The sequence below is a fragment of the Meleagris gallopavo genome, chromosome 15 (genome assembly GCF_000146605.3).
Source record: "Meleagris gallopavo isolate NT-WF06-2002-E0010 breed Aviagen turkey brand Nicholas breeding stock chromosome 15, Turkey_5.1, whole genome shotgun sequence".
NCBI classification, from domain to species: Eukaryota; Metazoa; Chordata; class Aves; order Galliformes; family Phasianidae; genus Meleagris; species Meleagris gallopavo.
The window spans coordinates 7,260,663-7,281,394 of NC_015025.2; the positions used below are offsets into that span (position 1 = coordinate 7,260,663).

At 38.1% G+C, this 20,732-nt stretch overlaps 1 long non-coding RNA gene across 1 annotated transcript in view; it reads left to right on the plus strand.

Annotated features, from left to right (window-relative positions):
* Window positions 1–10,195: 10,195 nt before the first annotated feature.
* Window positions 10,196–20,732, plus strand: part of LOC116217209 — a 35,990-nt gene continuing 25,453 nt past the window's right edge. The window contains exons 1-2 of the long non-coding RNA XR_004161402.1: window positions 10,196–10,279; window positions 14,466–14,545. This is a non-coding gene — a long non-coding RNA (uncharacterized LOC116217209). The remainder of the gene's footprint in view (window positions 10,280–14,465; window positions 14,546–20,732) is intronic.

The window sequence follows — 20,732 nt, forward strand, 5'->3', positions numbered from 1 at the left end:
CCTATTGTAGGTACCTGCTTTAGCAGGGTTGGACTCAGAGATCTCTTGAGATTCCTTTCAGCTCCTGCAGTTCTGTGATTCCGTGATTCTGCAATTTTGTAGAGCTTCTAGGTCCATGCTAACCTAAGAGACTGCCTTACTGAAATGAACTGCTGAACCTTCTTGCAATTTGTTTTTTTTATTATCGGTAAGCATTTAAAACAAAAATAGGGAAAACCAGAATCCAGTCCTGACCTCTGAAATGAGAAGGACATCAGCTTCAAAGATCAACTCAAGATTCTTCTTTGCCTAGAGAGATATTTGAGATCTAGCATAAAAGGTGGTCTCTTGTTCCTTGTTTTACTTTTTCAGAGGAGAGCATTTACAGCCACTCTCAAACGGCAGCCTGTTCTCTTTCTTTGAAAAACATCTCGTGTTCCATAGTTGTAGTTTTAGTGAGCAGGTGGATAATTGAATCACTGAGTTCAGCCTCACGCTGGCTGCAGAAATTCATCCGGTTTCAGATCACCAGTCCTAAACAACCACAAACCATATTGTGCTTTAGAGAAAGCATCTGCGTGACTGGTTTATTTATGCGAGCAGTTTATGGAGCTATTCATGTTTATCATCGTCTCCTACACACAACCTGGCTCATAGTGCTATAGAGAGGCATAAATTGGCATAAATTAATTTGGCATAAATAAATTTGGCATCCTGGACCACTGAAAAGCCACCACTTTGAGCATGGAGCTTTATTTTATCTCAGCTTCTGGGAGTGTGGCTGTTACATGAAAAAACTGTCCGTAAGGTGTTTCAGCTTTGGTCCATCAACTGGAACAGCAGAATTGAGCTACAAGGCCAGCTGTACAAGCAGATCTCTGCTTTCCCCTGCTCAGGCACCAATACTCAGAAGCCACAGGCAGGCTGGCAAACACCATGCTATTAGCACCCAGCTCTCACTGCAGGAGGATGTTAGTTGTTCACAAGTTGACACAACAGAAAGCATGTGACTGCTAAAGAAGAAAATCTGCTTCAGCCAAACTAAAGTCTTTGCACTAATAAACACTGTCTGTCTCTGTAGCACAAGGAGAGAGTGCATCATATAAGTGCATGCTGCAAGTCACTGAAACTCTCTGCCTTGGAGCAAGCTGATAATTTTCTTTTTCTGATAAATATAAATATTTCTCCCAAAGTAAGACTTTCCTCATTATTCTTGAATTTACAGTATCTTAGCAGAGGGACAGAATGTACTGCAGTAACTAACAAGCAAACAGTTTCATAAATAACCCTCTTGACACGTGTAAGATGCTAACATGTTTTGAGGTTTATGCACAACTTGGGGCAGAAGGGAGTTTTTTGCTTGTTTTGGTTTTGAGGCAACTGTATCTTTTATTTTACTTCTTGCCAGTGGGTAGAAATGTTCCTTTGCTCTTCCCTCTTCCCAAGCAGGGATACCACAATGGCTGATACTTGGCTATAGATGAGAGTTGTACATTACTGAGTTTCAGCTACACATATATAATTTGATTGATAATGTAATGTGATTAGGAATCAGAAAATATACCACAAATTGTAATTATAATTTTTAATTGTTCAGTATTTTTGTGCTATAAATCTCTCTATAAAATACACAAATTGAAATCTAAACTGCATGAAGCAGAATAAGAAACTTCTTCAGCAGAAGAAAGTGAGTCAGTCCCTGCTCTAAGTGTTCATGATCCAAGAGGCATGGAGAGAATTTTTACTGGTAGGCGACCTGGTGTGAGCTGTCATTGAAATGCCCTTTAGCAAAGATGAACAGAACAAGGTGTAAGGGACTGGAGACGTCAACAGAAATATTTCTGCCCATTGGTAAGAGGTAAAAGACCCCACTGCCTTAAAACTGAAACAAGCAAATTATCTTGGAAAACAAAGGTCATTCCAAGGGCTTTATTTTTTAAAAAGTAGGCAAGTGGGAAGAGATGAAAGGACGGGATGACAATGTGATGGGCAAAAATAGACTAGAAGGACCTTAAGATCTCTCAAATATGGTGCTCACGTATGGTGCAAAAGGTAGATAACAAACAGTCTTTGAGTCGTTGGCTTTACAGAAGTCTTTATGCCTAGCGAGCCTGCTGCTTGCAGGCAGGTGGAAACGAATTTCCCCAGTTCCCTTGGGCTGCCAAACGTGCAGTCCCTCCCCATGGAGTGCACTGCATGTGGGGTGCAGCAGGCAGTGAGATGGCTGCCTGGCATATGGGAGAGAAGCCTGGGAGTATTATGGGGGAGTATTAAGCAGCTTAAGCTTCAGTGTGATGCTGGTGATGAACCTGATTGAAAAGTACTGGTTTTTTTTTTGTTTTTTTTTTTTTTTTTGTGACTAAACTCATTTCCTTCAGAAAATTCTGCTTTATGGCAGTTTTTTTCTAATGACAATACAATTCACATTTTTTATACAGAACAGACAATTTTGGATGAGAATATTTTGTTTTGTGAATATCCAAGAATATCTCTTCCCTTGAGAAAAAATTTTTAACTTGTTTGTGCTAAATCTTGAACTGTCTTTCAAGAGTTACCTCTCTCCTTTTTCATTTAACAGTCAGGAAAGAAATAGAGCTTATTCTAATCATTAGTCATTATAGAGAAGTGCCTATCAATGAACTCTATCTTTTCCTTCCAGCCTGTGACTATTTATTCCATTGAAGAAATGTATAATGAATGCAATTCAAAGAAACAGTAGCGATATGTCTGACAATGCCAGGAAGAATCTCACCTATCTCATGGCCTTTAAAGAAAGGTCCTGAACATTAATTGCAAATCTGATGCCTACAAGGTACATAAACTATAGCAAGTAAATTGAGGGCGCTGGCTTTAAATGGTGTCTCTGCACCCATGATTTGTACATAAGGATACTTGGTCTCCCCAGCCAGATCTTCCTTTCCCCACAGCCACTCCACAGCTGGCTGAGGATGTTGTTCTGTCAGTGTTATTGCACACTTTTTACTTCACCAGCCCTCAGAACTGTCTCCAGTGACACTTTTTAACTCTTTTTTCCTTTGTGTGGGTTTTTTGTTTGCTAGTGGAGTTTATTTGTTGGATTTGGTGTTTGTTTTTGTTTTTTTTTGGGGGGGCACGTGTTGTTCTCACTCATCTTGTTTAATCTGTTGTTTACTATACGTTTTTGGCTTTTAAGACGCTGTTGTTTTTTCTCAGCTATTTTTAGGATGTCTGTTGTAGTCTGATAAAAAGACGTAATTCATGTCTCTGTGTTAGAAGCTTTCTCAGGTCCTTTAAATGACAAAATAGTGCATATCAACAATTTTTGGATGACCATGTCATCATCCCAGGAGAACTGGAAAAGAACAAAATGTCTTAGTGAAATGAATTTTCTGGAATTTAATCGCCAGCTGCATAGTGTAGGTCTGCAAGGGTGCATATTCTTTTAAGCTACAGAAGTTAATTGCACTAATAAGAGCAACTCTGCTTCCAACTACAGGAATTAGAGCAGTTGACAGTGGCTGCTTGGCCTGATGTACTGATGTTTTTACCAGAGGTAATTTTAATCAAAAGGAAAAGCCTAAATCAGGAATGGGAAATGAAATTACAACTTCAAAAATATAAGACCACAGACAGGAATTAGGGAGACAAATCAATTAAAATTTTATTTTGCCTGTGTACATATTACCTATTGTCTAAAAGTAGCCACTATTTTCGTTGTTGTTGTTATTGGTTTTTTCTTGAGGGAACATTATATTCATGAGACATGCAGTATTGCTCCTGTGACTGGGAAGAGTCTCCACATGTCCATCCTGCTGCTGATCATCCTTTCTTAAGCATCCATTGCTGAGATGCCAAGTGCAAGGGGCCTTTGGTCTCACTCACCACGGCATTTCTTCTGCAGAAGTCAGCTGTGCCCCTAGTGTAGACCTCTTTTGTAGGCCTGGACCATATCTAAGCACAGAGTGAGTGAGAAGACCTAGGAAGAACAGGTGAGGAAAGATGGGCGTAGAAACTGCATATGGAAGTTACAGAATGCTGTCAGACTGCCCTGAGGTAGGGCTGGACAGCATGAGGGGCTGGGACAGCACCTTCAGTACTCACCCACTCCTTTGAGAACTGTCCAGTATTGTTAACTTCCAATAAGCAAATTCTAAGAAAAAAAAAAAAAAACCAAATAAGCAATATTCTTGAATTGCACTAAATAAGCATGAATAACAAAGTGTGCATGAAATCTTACTATTCCTTCAGAAAAATTCTTAAGTTTCAGTGTTTATATTTAAAGTTATGAAGTCACCAATTATAGGCAGTTCCAAGAACACGTAACATATTTTCCAATTCTAATACCTTTTTTGGTATTGCCTTTCTAAAACCTTGACAACTAGAAAAACAACAATGTCATTTGAACTGAGTGACAACTGGACATAGGGAAGATGGGAGGAAGAGTACAGTAGAGGACACTTAGAAGTGAGTGGAATGTTTTACTGGCACTGACATACAGCAGAAAGACAACATACTTCTGCAAATGAGAAAAGAATTGAAGAACCTGTCTTGAGTATGTCTATTAGTATGTCCCACCTCTTGTAATGCAGAAAAAAGCTCTGTTTAACAGCAACATAAATTGACTTCTTGAAGTCAATTACTTCAAAACTGCTGAGTGCTGTGATGCCACACTGTGCAAAAGACCCTTCCTATCATTTCACTTTTTGGCAAATATATCTTGTCTTAGAATTAACTAGTGTCTTGTAAATAGAGTTAATATAGAAAGAGTCACATTTTGCTTTTGATTCAGTATTAGTGTTACAATTTCAAAAAAAACAGAGGACAGATAATAGTGTGCTTTTTTTAACATTTAGATGAGTGCACATTTTGCTTTTTATAAATTCAGGGGAACCAGAGAATAAATTGCTGACAGTGAAGGTCAAGAGCTGAAGCCCTACTATTCATTTACATACATAGTACAAATAATAATAGTATAGTATAGTATACTATAATAGCATAATATAATAGCATATCATATAATGTAGTATAATATAATAATACGTAAGTGCCTTGAAATAATAAAATAAAGAATCTTCCTCTTGGGAAGCTGACTACTCACATATACACACGTAATCTTAATTCTCTTCTATGCCTTCATTCTGAAGTGATCCTAAATCTTACCTCTATTGTTATGAGTGCATCTATATGAGCATGTTGTAGTGTCCAAGAGATATTAGTGCCCAGATCTGAGACAGTTTGTCCTGCTTTCTCATCTTCTTGCCAAGACCTCCATTGGGACTGTGCTGGCTGGAACCTTCGTGAAAGACCTTGAAGGAGGGGAATGTCCAGTGAACATGTAGTAGGATACAAAAGGATTAAGCATTATTGCTCTTGTGAATGAGAAGGAACCTTTTTAGCAGTTTTCAGTTGCAGCCCATTATTCGACTCAATATCTGTGGAAGTGCAGTGATTTCAATTACGGTATGAAGTACTGTTGTCTCAGATGCAATGAATAGGATTTATATTTCTAATATTTAAAATATCTCTTTTGTTTGTTTGTTTTGGTGTGTGTAATAACTTACATTGCTATAAAAATAATCTTTTGTTTTGAAGTAATGAGCAAAGAGTCAAACTGAAGTCAGAATGAGCTCTCAATGTGTCTGGCATAACTCACATGGAATCCGTGGGCTTGTCTTGGATCCCTTGCAGTGACACTTGGAGATGAGGCCCTGGGGTGAGAGTCACTCCCTCCACACCTGGAGCAGTTGAGATTCCTTTATGGTGTGTCCCCCTCATTTCTTGTGGAGGGTACCCAGACAGTGAACTAATTGTATAGTTTGAGAGAAGCAACATTAGTTTGATAAATCTGAGTTCCAAAGAAAAAGCCGTAAGTACATTTTTGACCATGTGTGTTTTCTGTTGTCAGTCAGTCATGTTGCAGGAGCCACCCTTACATTTCTAAACTGTAATTGCTCTTATAGGAAGGCCTGTATTACAGACACATTTATTTATATATTAAGGAGAAATAGTAAATACTCAATGATTAGTAAAGAGAGTCTAATTAAGGAAGTAGATAAAAAAGTCTGTTATTGTAATGTGCAAATTCATGAACAAGTCCTGGGCATGCCCAGGATACACAGCAAGGTGATATATGTCTTAGATGCTGTGTGGAACTTGCTAGCAACAAATGCATTTAGCCACGTGTCTTCAAGTGTGCTCCTATGTGTTGCATTAGGCTGCTTGGATGTGGTAACTTGAATGCTGTGGTTAGCCTCCTTGGACTTCTGTGATATCACAAGCATATAATTAGCACTGAAGCAAGCTGGAGCAGCAATTTTTCATGTCATTCAGATGCATCCTAATAGCTTCTCAGTTTCCATTAGGGTGTATGGCTCAGAGTCCCTGAATGGAAGGGCTCAGTGTACTGACAAGTGCTTGATGTACTTCCATCTCTGGCTATGTTTAAGCACAAAGTTCAGTGATAGAGGAATGGTGGTCATGTGCCAGGGAACTGATGTGATCAAATGCAACAGAACAAGTTCAGTTTTGGAAACTGCTAGATTCCCAGTCTGTGCAGTGTTCACAAACCAGAGAGATGGTAATGTGAATTGCATTTTCTCTCCTTATTAATGCAGTATAACATGTGAAATATAAAACGACCAATAATACATCAGTACTTAAGGTTGAAGGAATCAGAAAAGACTTAGCCATGCCGGATCTTTAGACTTTTTTCAACTTGAGTTTGTTATTACAATATAGTGGCTCAACCTAAAAATATGCAAAGATTGATCTTGTTATCTGAGATCCTACAATACTGATAGAATATCTAATGATATAATACATGAAGGTTCTTTTCACACTGGAAATACCTCTTGTAGCTGAGTGACTGTGTGGATCTCAAGATAAAGGGAAACTTGTGCTACTTACTGAGCGTTTACATTAGCCAACTCATGCACTGCAAAAGTGAGTTCAGTCTTAAAAAAAAATCATGTAATGAATTTAAAAGCAGAGAAGAAAAAGGAAAACTGTGGATTTTTGTTTGTTGTTTGTTTGTTTTCCTTACCTTTTTTGGAGACATAGGTTGTAAGGCTCCTCGTGTTTTTAAACTTTTCACCACAGACATGTAGCCTAGAAACTTTATTTTCACACAATTACACAGTAGGGGCCTTGAGGATGTAGTGTGCAACCTGCAAGAAAATAACCAGATTTGGCACCATAATCAAGGCAGAAACATACATCATTATTCCAAGGGAGCAGAGAACTGGTTGTGTCAATAACATCTAAAACCCAGCTCTATTATTTTTAGTTGCCTTTTAAACAAGACGGGACGGAGCAGAAAGGAGGTGGGATAAGGAGACAGGACAGCTGTGAAGCCAGCTTTCTAAGAGACGGCCTGCTGCCAAGCTGGGGGACTGCCCAGCATTCATTGTGTAGGGCTGTGGGGTGCTGGGCAGGGTGGGAGTACAAACAGAAGGATGCTAAAAAACATCCATGAATTATTCAGGCACTTTGAAGAAATGAAATCAAAGTTCATCTTCAAAATATGTCTGGTAATAAATGACATTTTCATAGGTTTACAAGTGATATCAAATGTAACTGTTATTTCCTATATATGGTTTCTATAATGCAACTGAAATGCATGTCCTTAATAACGTGAATTCTGCTTTGCTGCCCAGTGGGTTTTGATTCTGTCATCACTTACACTTCCTTATTTCTAACTTTTTAAATTCATCTCCTATATCTGTTGAATCTTCCCGTTTCCCCCAGGGAGCATCTTAGTGGTTCAAAGCCTCTTCTCTGCAGCCAGCTCGTGTTCCCGTGGGTTCTCGTGGCAATCCTTTATGCTCTGTCTGATGCTGAGCAAACACAGGGTAGGATTCTGTCCAGAGGAGGTTTTATTTGGATTCCTGGAGCAAACATGACTTTCTTAATCTTAAGTTTTCTAAAGAGAAAAGGAGGATCCAATTCCCCATGCAGTTCTGCAACAGCCCTCACATTGTGCTTACCTTAAGGCCCTTCTATTGGAAAGGCATAGAAAATGCACTCCTGTATCCTGATGTAAAAGCTGAATATCTACAGCTTAGATAAAGGAAATAAAGTAAACTTTATACCTAGTTTTGCTGCGGGATTGCTCCTGGAGAAAAGGAATGAGAAAAGTAACAGATGTTGACAATTGATGCTGTCTTTAATTGATTTTCTCCCAGGAGATTTCCAATTAAATCTCAATTCATGCAAACTTCTACTATCTGCAGTATCCAATGGCAAGGAATTCCAGCTCAAAGTATGAGGAAGTACAATTATTTTGAATTTTTCTCTGCTAATTTTTCTAGACACTTTCCCATTCCTGTTTTGGAGGATCCAGTATGTGATCACTCCATGCTCCATCCATGCCACTCATGGTGACCAACTCCTTGTAGCAAAGTCCTCGAGCTTTTCCAAGCTGAGGGCTCCTGATCTTTGTAAGATTTCTTTCTGCAGAAGCAGATGCACGACTTTCATCATCAACTGTCTTGCCAAAGGGGCAGGAGGGAGATTGCATAAGATTTAGTCCATAACAAAATTCTGGCCAAGGGAACAGTTTTTGAGTTCCTGTGCAAAAATTTTTACGCTTGATCCGTCAACCTGTACTCGTAAAAACTTCATTATAAAGCTGTGCTAGCTCAGAGTCATTGTTCTTATTTTGTTTTCCTTCTTGAGAAATAACAGTTGAAAGTGACAAAAACTATCAGAAATAAAAGTCTGCTAAAATGTGCAACCCTCAAAATGGTTTAAAAGTCAATTTTGATGAAATATTTGCAGAAAAAATCAATCCAAATGTAATGATTTCATAAGATTAAACACCCTGAGGATTTCATATGTGAGTGTCAACTGAGCCTTAGCTATGCTATGCTCTGGTGCTGTTAACAACAATTATTGAGGAGAAAAATACTGCTGTAGCTTGTTAATTTTAATAACACATTAATGTTTTAAATATATTATCAATACATTAATGCATATAATATTAATATATAATATTGATATTTATATAGTGATTATATTATTATAATATTAGTGTATTATATAAAATATACAATATTATTAATAAATAGTTATTAATGAATTAATATTATTTACCTCGAGTACTGTGTCCAGTTTTGAACCCCTCACAGCAAGAAAGACATTGAGGCCCTGGAGCGGGTTCAAAGAAGGGCAACAAAGCTGGAGAGGGGTCTGGAGCACAGGGCAGAAGGAGCTGGGATTGTTCAGTGTGGAGAAGAGGAGGCTCAGGGGAGACCTTATTGCTCCCTGCAACTACCTGAAGGGAGGTTGTAGTGAGCTGGGGGTCAGCCTCTATCACCTGTAACTGGTGGTAGAACTAGAGGGAATGGCTTCAAACTGCGCCAGGAGAGGTTTAGGCTGGACGTTAGGAAATACTACCTCTCTGAAAGAGTGGTCAGGCAGTGGAATGCCAGGGCTGCCCAGGGAGGTGGTGTAGTCACCAGCCCTGGAGGTGTTCAAGGAACATTTGGGTTTTGTGTTGAGGGACGTGGTTTAGTGAGTACTGTTGGTGATAGGTGGATGGTTGGACTGGATGATCTTGTAGGTCTTTTGCAACTTTGGTAATTCTAAGATTCTATGATTCTAATTCTTCTATGAAACTTGAGCACAATTTAAAAATACATCCAGATTTGCAAAGTGAAGCTGCATTTTCTAAGGATAGATTTTTTTTTTTAATTTTTATTATATTTATTGCCAGTAGTCATTTCACTGTAGAGGTGTCTTTGGAAATTTCAGATATCTTTTTTCCAATAATAAATTATTAATAATATTTGGCTGAAAAATGCTAACAGCCTTGAAACTAGTGCACTGACATAAGTAAACTGCATTAAAAGAAGATGCAAAAGAAAACCAGATAAATGAAATATCACCACAGCTAATTATTAAATTTATAGATTTCACAGCAAATTAATAGTCCTTCTAATTCCTATTTTTTAAATAACGATGAGTGCTTTTTCCACTCTGAGTCTAGTGCACTGTTATTTACGTTTGTAGTGTTCATAAACAATTTTTAAATAGTTATTCGTTTGCTGTACTTCCATTCTGCCTTGGCAAAATCCCAACACCTTATCTAGTGCTAGAACACTTACTGATATGGGTTCTTTCCTCCTAACACTAGATCATTTGCAATTAAAATAAATCAGAGAGTTAAGGCAAGAAAGAGTTAAGTGTTTTAGGATCATACGAGTTTCTCTTATTTTTATTTGCTGTTTTCAGAGAAATCAGTGCTGGAGCCGTAAGGCCAGGAACTTGCAGGGCTGTGTGCTGCAGAACAGCTGGGGCCATATGCTGCCCTGTGCCTTGGGTAAGCCTTTCTTTGCTGATCCAGCGGTTCACAAATGACTTGTGAACATGCAGTACCAAATACTACTCTCAGTTCATTAATCGGTTTCTTTCAACACTTCTTCTGTCAGTTTTGTACTCTAGAAAACAGTCTCTCTGGCATGTCATGTTTTTCAGTGCTTTACCAACATGCTTCAAGCCTAAGTCAGTGATTTATGAAACCATCCTCTATTTAAAGTTGAGTAAGTGACCAAAATATAAAGCAGGAAGCATCTCAGTTGACATGGAAACTTGCTCAGGCTAGAAACAAGTATTTTCCACCGTATCTTTCAAAAATCATAAATATCTAATGTCATGAGCAGTAAATACTCAAATGCTGCTCTTGAGAAAGCATCCGGCATTTTTCTTTCTAATGAAGAGTTTTCTGAACGTTTGGAGCTCAGTCCTCCCTTGATGGCTGGGAAGGGATTTTCTGCAGTCAGAATCAACTTATCTTTAAGAAGCCCGAGCACTGCTTTGGCTGTAGTCATGGAAATACATAAAAATTGCAAATTGCAGTTTCAGTATGTTTTCTAAGGAAAACCAGAACTAGCAATTTTTATTGGATTTATGACAAGCTAAACATCGTTTATGAACTTTAATTAAAAAGCAAGAACAGAAAACTAGTATTGCAAAGATAGGCAGTATTTATGCATCTGTTTTCACTGTAAATTTTATAAGGAGTCAGGAATATGGACAATCATCTGACATTTAGGAGCTGCTTGTGCTAAACATGCTTTGGGATGCAGATGAAAACCTTGCTATTTACTGGCTCTTTACAAAGGTACTACTAAATGTAGTTTTCCCAATTACATGCTCAAAGCACCGCCAGTAATCTTTCCCACATCATCAAAGTGGTGACTTCCAACATGTCTTTTACCATATTTCTAGGCCATTTTTCGGTGTGATTTCCTCATGTTGGATGAAGTATAGGAGATTCCATGACCTCAAATGGGGATGTGTGATGCACTGAGCTGCACTTTCTGTTCAGTGGAAGTGTGAAGGGGCAAAAGAGTGAACTCCTGCTCCTTCTGTTTTAGAAGTGGTCTCCTCTACCTTGCCTGGAGTCACAAACCTGTTTCTGTTAGACCTCAAGGGGACACAAGACAAGAGTAATTTTGTGAAGTACTAGCTCACTTGAGCTCAGGTGCTGAATCTAAAAGAAACATTCTTTATTTAAATATTAGATGCTGGCAAAAATCAAATCTCAGTTTAATTCTACGCATTTCCACTTCTTTAATTTCCTAACCCATATACAGTAATATTGACCAAACCCCCTCTTTAAATGTGCTGACTTGCTTTGCATGATTGCCTGTGTGCAGGGTCCGCACTGGCCTAGTTTCACTGTCCTCCTGTGCCTTTTAGATTCAAACAAGCAGTTTTCCTATCAGGAGAACAGAACACAGGAAAATGATCTACAGAAGCAGAGCAAAGGTAGAAGAATAAATTGACTTTAACTAAAGCCTGTGCTTCCTGGCAAAGAATAACAATGAGAATGTTCCAGAGTACTGCCCTAAAACAATCAATGAGAGAGAGAACACATTTTGAAGGCAAAAAGTTGCTGTGTGAGCATGAACTGAATTACACATCAACTTAATCTGGTTGTACCCTGAACTGTTGACAAAATTGCAGAGGGAAATACTTAACTATGATCACTTTCCATGAAAATGCCTTGTAAATTAAACATTATGAAATATTTAGTGCGGTCCTTATCAATTTGCACACATCCCAAAGAAACTTCTGTTACCTCATTATGGCCATTTGTCATAAAAAGTATTTCAGAGAGAAGCTTCACCTCTTCTACCTCCTGCACTCCCCCAGGGTGGAAGAGATCTTTTTTGTGTCACTGACTGGCTTTGTTTTTTGTAAGGTGTCACACAGAATGCATTGTCAGGCATGGGATGGGAGAAATAAGTGTGTGCGGTTGCTGAAAGGTAGAGATTCCAAGTGTCTTTCTGACATATTTTATATAGATAGCTTCGTAGGTTACTTATTCAAGAGTTATATTCAATATAAATTTGAACATCAGGGAATATTAACTCTTCTTAATTTAAACAGAAGTTCACTGAGTATGAATTAGGAGAGCCTGTGAAGAGGTACTGCTATATTTTTGAGATAATAAAATAAAGTAACAACTGCGTGTGAGGAATTTCAGGATATCTGATGATGCTTGTATCATTATCTCTGGGATTTCAGCATTCAGTTAAATACTCATGAAAGGAAACATAGTTTTCCATATGCTCCTTTACTATGTGCTCCCATCTGGATCAGCACTGAATTGAAAACAAGATCGTCGTGTTATGGTTTTTGACAGAGAAAGCAAATGTGCACATACTGTTCTGGTTATCTAATGGAACAAGTTTGGAGTTGATGGGTTGTTTTATTCCCCACAGCCCATACAGCTGTCTCAGAACTTTAGTGCTATCAGATACCACACCCAAAGTTTTGACTTATTAATAAAGTTGATATGAATAATGATAGCATCACACTAAAACCAAATTAATACAAGTTTGAGAAAGCACCTAATCCTCATGCTTCATGATATAAATTATGTCTTGGGAAGAACAGAGTTGTTAATTTTAAGATTTCTTGCACCTTTCTCTACAGTAACATGAGAATTTTATCAGCTCACATATTATTAAAAATATTTTTAAAACCAAACATTCTTCCTCACCACGTATTGGATCACTCTGCCAGATGGTAGGTGTTATGTTGTAAAAGCTAATAGGAGGCTTATAGTCTATGATTCACCCTCTGCAGAGTGCAGAAAATTTAGATAGAATTTTGCCAGTGATTTCAGAATCATTTGTGTAACCATTGGCTCAAATAAAATGTTTCTCCCCTTTCCTCAATTGCATAATAAACAAAAGATCAAGAAGTGAAGAAATGTAGATAATGTTATTGCTGAGAGCAACGAGACCCTGAAACGGCTTCTGAGAGACATGGTGTTTTCTTCATCTCAAAAGGCAATTAATTACACAGTGATGTCTGCCTATAGTACAGTCTTAGTCTTAAATGCAGCACCAGTTCTGTTGAGGTCTGTCCAAGAGTTGCTGGATAGATTTTAATGACCTTGGCTGGACTGGAATTTGAGTGTATGATCTGAACAGTTTTTCCTATTTTTAACATTTCTGAAGCAATATGTACCCATAGGAGGTTTACACATTAACAAAATTGCACTGGAGATGTTTCTCAACTACTGACATGTAACCCTTGAATGGAGGAATAAAAGGTGATTGACACTGGAACGTGGAGGAACTATAAATTGTTTCATTCTAAAGCAGAAAAATCTCATCCTCCTCCATCCTCCCACCGCCTCTCTCAAGGTTAAATATTTTCTGTAACCCTCTAAAATCAAGCACAAAAATAAACGTTGCCACTTTATCACTTTTATTGGTTGTTCATGAGCTTATTATTTCTTTTATAGCAAAGATTAGGGGACAGAGTAACCAGAAAACTTTACTTTGGAAAAATCCAGCCAATGGAAGAAATGCACAAATATTGCCTTAGAGGAAAGCCCCTAAGAAAATAACTAGGACAGAAGTCAGAATCTTTGCATTCTTCCTGGCATATTTGTTCACAGTCTTAATTTAATTAAACGTAATGGTATTCGTGAATGATTTGCGCTTTTATCTCTGCTATCTCAATCAGATAAGCTTTCCCCTTATCTACAGGCCCATTTGAAAGCAATTCTAAATAATTTTCCAACATAAATGTACTTAATTTATACATTATGTACTCCACATCTCTGTTGTCTAATGAAGTAAAAAATATAACTGGAGTTGAAATAATCTTGCCTCTTGTTGTATTTCTTTTCCTACTCTTCTAAGGAAGGTTTTTATTTGGCTTGTCTTCATAAATCTTCTCATTTGCTCTTCAGATTAACCTTGCTGGTTTTCAGCTCAGGGGGTCATAAAATAACTAGTCTGTTGTACCTATAGCTGGAAGTACCTGCCAGTTTAGAGGTACTGCAGAGAATTGTCCCTTTGTTTAACAACAGCATTCTGTATAATATGAAATAATTTGTATGCTCAAACTGAATAAGCTTTATTTGGAATTTCTTCTGTTAAGCAGTTTGCTAATTTGCATATCAGTATTACATTAATTAAAAGAAGATTTCTGCCCATTGAGTTAACTTGGGTCATCTGATAGATATCTACTTTTCTCAGGTCTCCTAGCAGAAGACATATCTGGAACATGCAACATGGTTTGGAAAGACTGGATAAACCTCAAGACATTGATTGCCAAGGTAAGGCACTGCTGTCAGTTCAGCTTCCTACAGCTGCTTGCCAGGATGTCCCAGAACCTGAGCTTCTCCTTGTCTGTAGTTACAACTACAGCACTGTTCCACTCCTACAAAAGCATGGCATTTTCTCTGTTATTGAGCTGTGCACACACATGCAACTCCAGATAATTGGAGTTTACATTAGAACTGTTTGCCTTGTGAGAGAGGGGAATCTTCATCCTTGGAAACATTCACACCCTGAGCAGGCTTGGCCCTGAACCTTTTCTCACCTTGAAGCCAGATCTAATGTTGAGGCTAGTCCTGCTTTGAACTGGGATGATCTGGTAGTACTGGGGATGGCAAGGTTGAACCAGAAATGTACAGAATAGTGATTCTCTAATGATGGCACTCCTGTATTTGTTCTGAGCACAATATTCACAATTGCTTGTATTTACCAAATATCAGATGAACTGTTTCTGAACTGTATCTGAATACCAAAGAGTTCTTCCACTCTTTCCAACTTTGCACTTTCTGTGTTAATGGTTATAAGTAGATATTACTTGTTTATGGATTCAGACTTCTAGGAAATGTGCAACAACAAGCAGTGCACTGCTCTCTCCTGCCCTTGTCCACAGATGCCTTTGTTCATATTAGAAATGTTTCCTTTTCCCTTTAGCAAAGAAATTTTTCATCCATCACTATACGGCTACTGGAAGAATTTCCCCCTCCTACTTTTGGAGTGATTTTGAGCATTTACATATGACTTATAAAATGTTTTGGATAAGAGTAAAATATGTCCTGCTATTCTTCAGATGCTTCAAATGCTCCCACAGAAATTATGTATTACTTTGCATACAGAGAAAGGCCAGAAATAATTTTCATGTTGGAATTAGAAGTGTGCATGTGTGCATGCCCATTTAATTCAAAATATGATATTAAACAAAACAGAAGCACTTTAAAGTTGATTGTGGTGATATGTGACAATTAAGGAAGGAAATTTTTTATCTTTCATTGCTTCTGACAAGTGATTTAATGACAAAATTATTTGCATAACTTCTTCTTAGATATTGCATTTTTCTTAATCTATGTTGTTTAAACTGCCATACTCTACAATAACTTTGTTTCTTCACTTAATGTAATTATTAAAAATTACCAATTCATCTGATTGCTTATGATGGCTTTTAAGCATAGACAAATACATTGTCTACAGCTGCAAATATTTCCTAGCTATGTTCAGGGACATTTTCTGGTTAAGTATTTAAAAATTGTTTTAAAGGACTAAGAAATGGACAGGGACATAGCTCATAAAACTAAAGTGTCATTTGGAGTATGGCACTGTACTTTGCTGATTGTTGACTTCTCTGTGTCAACAAGAGTTGCTATGAATAATGATTTGGCTGGAGTCCTATCCACAATAGGATGAACATTATAAATAGATACAGAGGTTTTTAAAGTATCACTGTCTTTTTTTCTGCTTTATTTATTTATTTTTTTTTTCTGTTGAAGTAAAAGTAATATTCTGAACTGAGGCTCACATCTCAAACTTTTCTATTCTATAATTTTGTGATGGACAGTGCTCTAGATTCCATTGGGTAAAGAGCATCACCACTCAAAGATGTGTTATCAGAAATATTAATTTCATCTTCCAACCAGTGAGATGGAATAAAATGTAATTAAACTAGGTCCTTTCTTGTACAACAGTGTGGAAACTCCCATCTTCTTGGTCTTCATAGTTTAAGTCTCCATTTGCAGTCCCTTGGAGTGCAACCACTGCAGCAACCAGAGGGAGCTCTGCAGCCCACTGGGGAAATCTCTGTTCTTCAGAAATGTGCTACCTCTGCTGTATGGAGATCTATGCTCAGCACAGAGAAATTACAGCTTCGGCTTTTCTTCTGCCATCTATCACAAGTTCTTGGGTGGTCCGGTTCAGTAAGTGCATCCATCTACCAAATAACCATTCTGGTAGAAACCAACTGCAATGCTTGAAAAAAATGTTCTCTTCCATACAGATTGTTTCGAAATCAGCAGCTTTAGTGTTTCCTCTGTTGCTTTTTTTCTGCTGGAAGAGTGTGTTGCAATAATAAAAGCTACAACAGAGGACTTATACTATACTCATCTCTTGTACCTTAGATGAGTTTTAGGAAGATCCAGGGTCTTTGATTGTGTTCACGGGCATGGCTTTACTGGGGAGAGATTAAGGAAATGCCATCACTCTATGAGAACTTCCTAGAGCAGATCAAGCACCCTCATCACTGTGCAGAGAACAGGGGATACAAAATTCAGTGCTGTCTGCCTCTATCCCATGGTTGCCCACAGTAAATGCGCTGGCTGATCCCTGCTGGCTGAAGCTATATGAGGCAAAGTTGAGGCTGAGATGCAGTATCTCCCTTTCCTCCAGCCTGATTTGTCAGCCTTATTCTAAATTTAACCTACACATTTATGAAATGCAAAGGGAAGAATCTGAAATACTGGTTAGTTAAATTAAGCAATGGAATATCTTGTGTTTATTTTTTATTTGAAAAACTGGATTTTCTTTTCCATATACTGAAGTTCTGCTTTTGGAACCCTGCTGGTAATGTGCGTGTTTTTTGAAAACTCTGTGAACAAGTAAATGTTATCCATGCATAGATTGACCTTTGGCTTAGCTTCTGACCCTTTGATGGTTATTTCTGGCAAGAAAGTTCCGTAGAATAATAAGCAGTGGGACTGACAAGTAGTCTGTGGGCTGAGGGGGTAGAGGAGAGCCATGCTCTGGGCTGATAAGGCTCTCTCAGAAGGCTTTCCCCAAGGGAGGCCTTTCTCATCTCCAGGCTGCACTTTGCTGTCTGTCACCTCCTGTGAGCTGAACCCAAGAGGCAGCTCTGAAGCACCTTTGAACCTCCGCCTGTCAAAGGCAGCAGGCTCTCCGTTTTTCTTGTAGTTTCTTCCAAGAGTGACACCTGCCAGATTCAGAAGGCAATGACGTGCTGCTTTTCAACATCCCAGAACTCTGTCTGGTGCGTCTGAGCCAAAGCATATATTTACTTAGAATCACAGATGCCTCCTATCTTTATTTAACAGCTATTTCAGCCTATAGTGAAGTCTACAGTCCCAGAAGACCTGCAAAGAAGTTTTGTGAGATGTTTGTTAGGAATAGCACAGTATGGAGAAGTATCTAATGAACTCAGCTGATCTTTGGCCTTTGTAATTTTCTGTCTCTTCTAGAATAATATCAGTACATAAACACTGTAGCTTGGACTCCTTGCCTGTTGCAAACGCCCTCTTTAAGAAGAATTTATCATGATCTTCCTGTACTAAAGGGATGTTGGAAGCAGATGTTTATGGTAGAATTCATCTCCTCTAATTGGAGGTACCTTAGGTCTGAGTTCCTTGTCCAGGTTAGCCCTACTGAGAAGTTAGCAGCTTTATGGAATGATTCCTCTCCTCCTAAAGTAGAAGTCTAAGATATTGGATGAATTGCCCTTTAGGAATGCCAGTTTCTTCTTGCTGTTACTAACAGTAGTCTAGACAGCTAGCCCAGATGTTGATATTTGTTAGCTTTATGTACAGATCAGATGAAGGGGCTTTCACTGCAGAGATATACCAACTGTTACTGGTAGAACCAGGCACCTGAGAATTCAACCTCTTTAAGCTCGGAAGTCAGTCCTGTAGAACTTTTTCCCCAAAATCCTTGAAATATAGGAATTTTCTCAATTTTCAAAAAAGCAGCTCTTCCATTAAGGCTACTATTTAATACTATATCTAAAACTGTCAACCCACAATTCAGTAAATTTCTTTGAAAACTGTATTTGTGAAGGTACTTTTTAGTATAATGATAGTGCATTTTCTTTATCATATTATTTTAATTAGAAGTTTTATTCAGTCCAACTTCTGATGTTAACACCATAACTTTTCTGACAAAATAATGGCTGCTCTGCAGGTATTTTTTAGTTCCTTACTGTGTTATTAGTGAGTAAAGATGTCTAGTTTCACTCTTTCAGTACAAGAAACATTTTGTACATTGGCTAAGAGGGCCTGTCAGCTGTACAGAAATAGCCATGCAGTTGCTTAGAATGTGATTAAAGGAAATTAATTCTGAATAAATTTCAGGTTTAAATCCTGAGATCTGAAGTCCTTGCCATCTTACCTGGTGCAGCATCTGCATATATCACCCTTTAAAGATGTATCTTTGGGCTTCTGCACTATTTCCATCATTCTTTGTCTTGGGACTTATATATTTTTATTTTATTAGAAAAATATGATGTCCAGAGCTTGTTGTAAGAATGAAGGTGATAAATATTCCTCCTTGCCTCATAACACTGATGTCCCTGCTTCTGATGGATTTATAGGAGAGGTGAGGGAAAGGGAAAGTATAATAATGCTATCCAAGTAAGTTCTTAGTATAGTTTTATGATTCTGCATTAGCAACTACATAACGAGACTTGTGAAATAGTCTGTCACAATTCCAGTGTGTAACTCCTGAAAGCCACGTTTCTGCTGCTTTGAAAGTTAAAAAATCAAGGTTAAGTCGTAATACTCATTAACCAGTATCCAAACCTGCAAACAGTTCTGCGGATTTCGAAAGAGTAATGTCTTTTGTGGAATGCTATTGAAATGATCACGAAAAGTTTTATACAGCCAAGTGCTCAAAATGATTTCACTGGAAAAAAAAGAAGAAAAGAAAAAGGTGGTGAACTTTTCTGGCTAATTTCTATTTGTTGTCCATACAAGACTACAAACATTTCCTGTTAATAGCAATTCTAGTGGCAGATTCTGAAAGCAAAATGATGAAATTCAGTCTCTGCTGAAAGGAAATCCCCATCCCTTTTGCAAGTTTCATTGCCTATGTGAAGGACAGATATTTCGGGATTCGTGGAGTGGGACAGTACAGATTCAAATGCACTTCACTTTGACACTGAGTATGAGAGCTTTCCACGGAGAGCATTTGTTTGTGTCCTTCCCATCCCACACATTCTACGTCCATCATCACCAATCCTGACCCATAGCACACCACAGAGTACATCGTTTTTCTCTATCAGCCTCAGTTTCAAATGTATTTCCTGTGAGCAAGTCTGGAAGATCTGCCAGGACGCTCTCTGCAAACTCTTGTCAGTATTTACTGCCTGTAGTGGTCTGAAGGCAGCTCAGCACGCTTGGGAATGGTGAGCAACCATTCCTCTGGCCAGAAACACTCATGTGTCTCGAGGGTAATGCTTGAGGGGATGTGGTTTTATCATATGCCTTGCAGCTGTTGATTTACTCCTGTAACTTGGGACTTATAATAATCCTCTTTATTAACCTCATATCAATAGTGAGAGTGGTGTGAAAGAGAAGGAAACAAGAAAAATCCTGGGCCCTTCTTGAGTGATATTTCTGCTCTTACCTGCTTTTCATCCATTGGTTTCCAAACAATTCAAATAATAGGCCAGTATTACAACTTCCATCTCCACGTCTTCCACTGGCCAAAGAGAGGTGTGTGTAGAGGCAAACAAAATGGAGTCTCTTGAGTCCCAGGCAGCTACCAGATCTGGTACAGCTGACAGCACTGTAAAAAGATCTTATTAATGAACATCTCATCTGTTTTTTCAGTGTTTGGTAGTACATGCAGATTCTTTTTTGCCTATGTGAAGGACATAGATGCTTATTTTAGACACAGATGTCACTTTAAATTAGAGTAAGAGTAAATAAGAGCAAAGCAGTAGAGTTCCCATATATATAAAACAAAAAACAAAAACAAAAACAAAAAAACCAACAAACCAGGGCATTGTTTTATCTTTTAAAATGTTTCCTTCTCCTCTCCTTCAACTATCCTGAACTTAAAATATCCAGCTATAATTAAATATCCTCCTTTTAAATTATGGAACTTTATCCACAGAACTGCAGAGGGCAAGAGGCAAAGACAGGATGGGAGAGTGCAGTTTTCACCGAGCTGTGCAGTGGGAACCACAATACTGCCTTCCCTCCAGTCTCTCTAGACAATTTCCCACCAGGATACTGAGCTATTTGGACACACCCTGCTGCGAAACTAGGCTATATGCTAAAATCAGTTTACTTATAATTTATATTTATACTGTATTATACTTAAAAACACTTAAAGGCAATTAAATCTTCATTATTTTTGACCTTCCTTAATACTCCATATTCATTCTATCTTGGTCTTCCTTAAATTCCCTGCTCTTTTTTTTAGTTTTTAAACTATAAGAGGGTGCGTTTATGTTAGATGTTAGGTGGA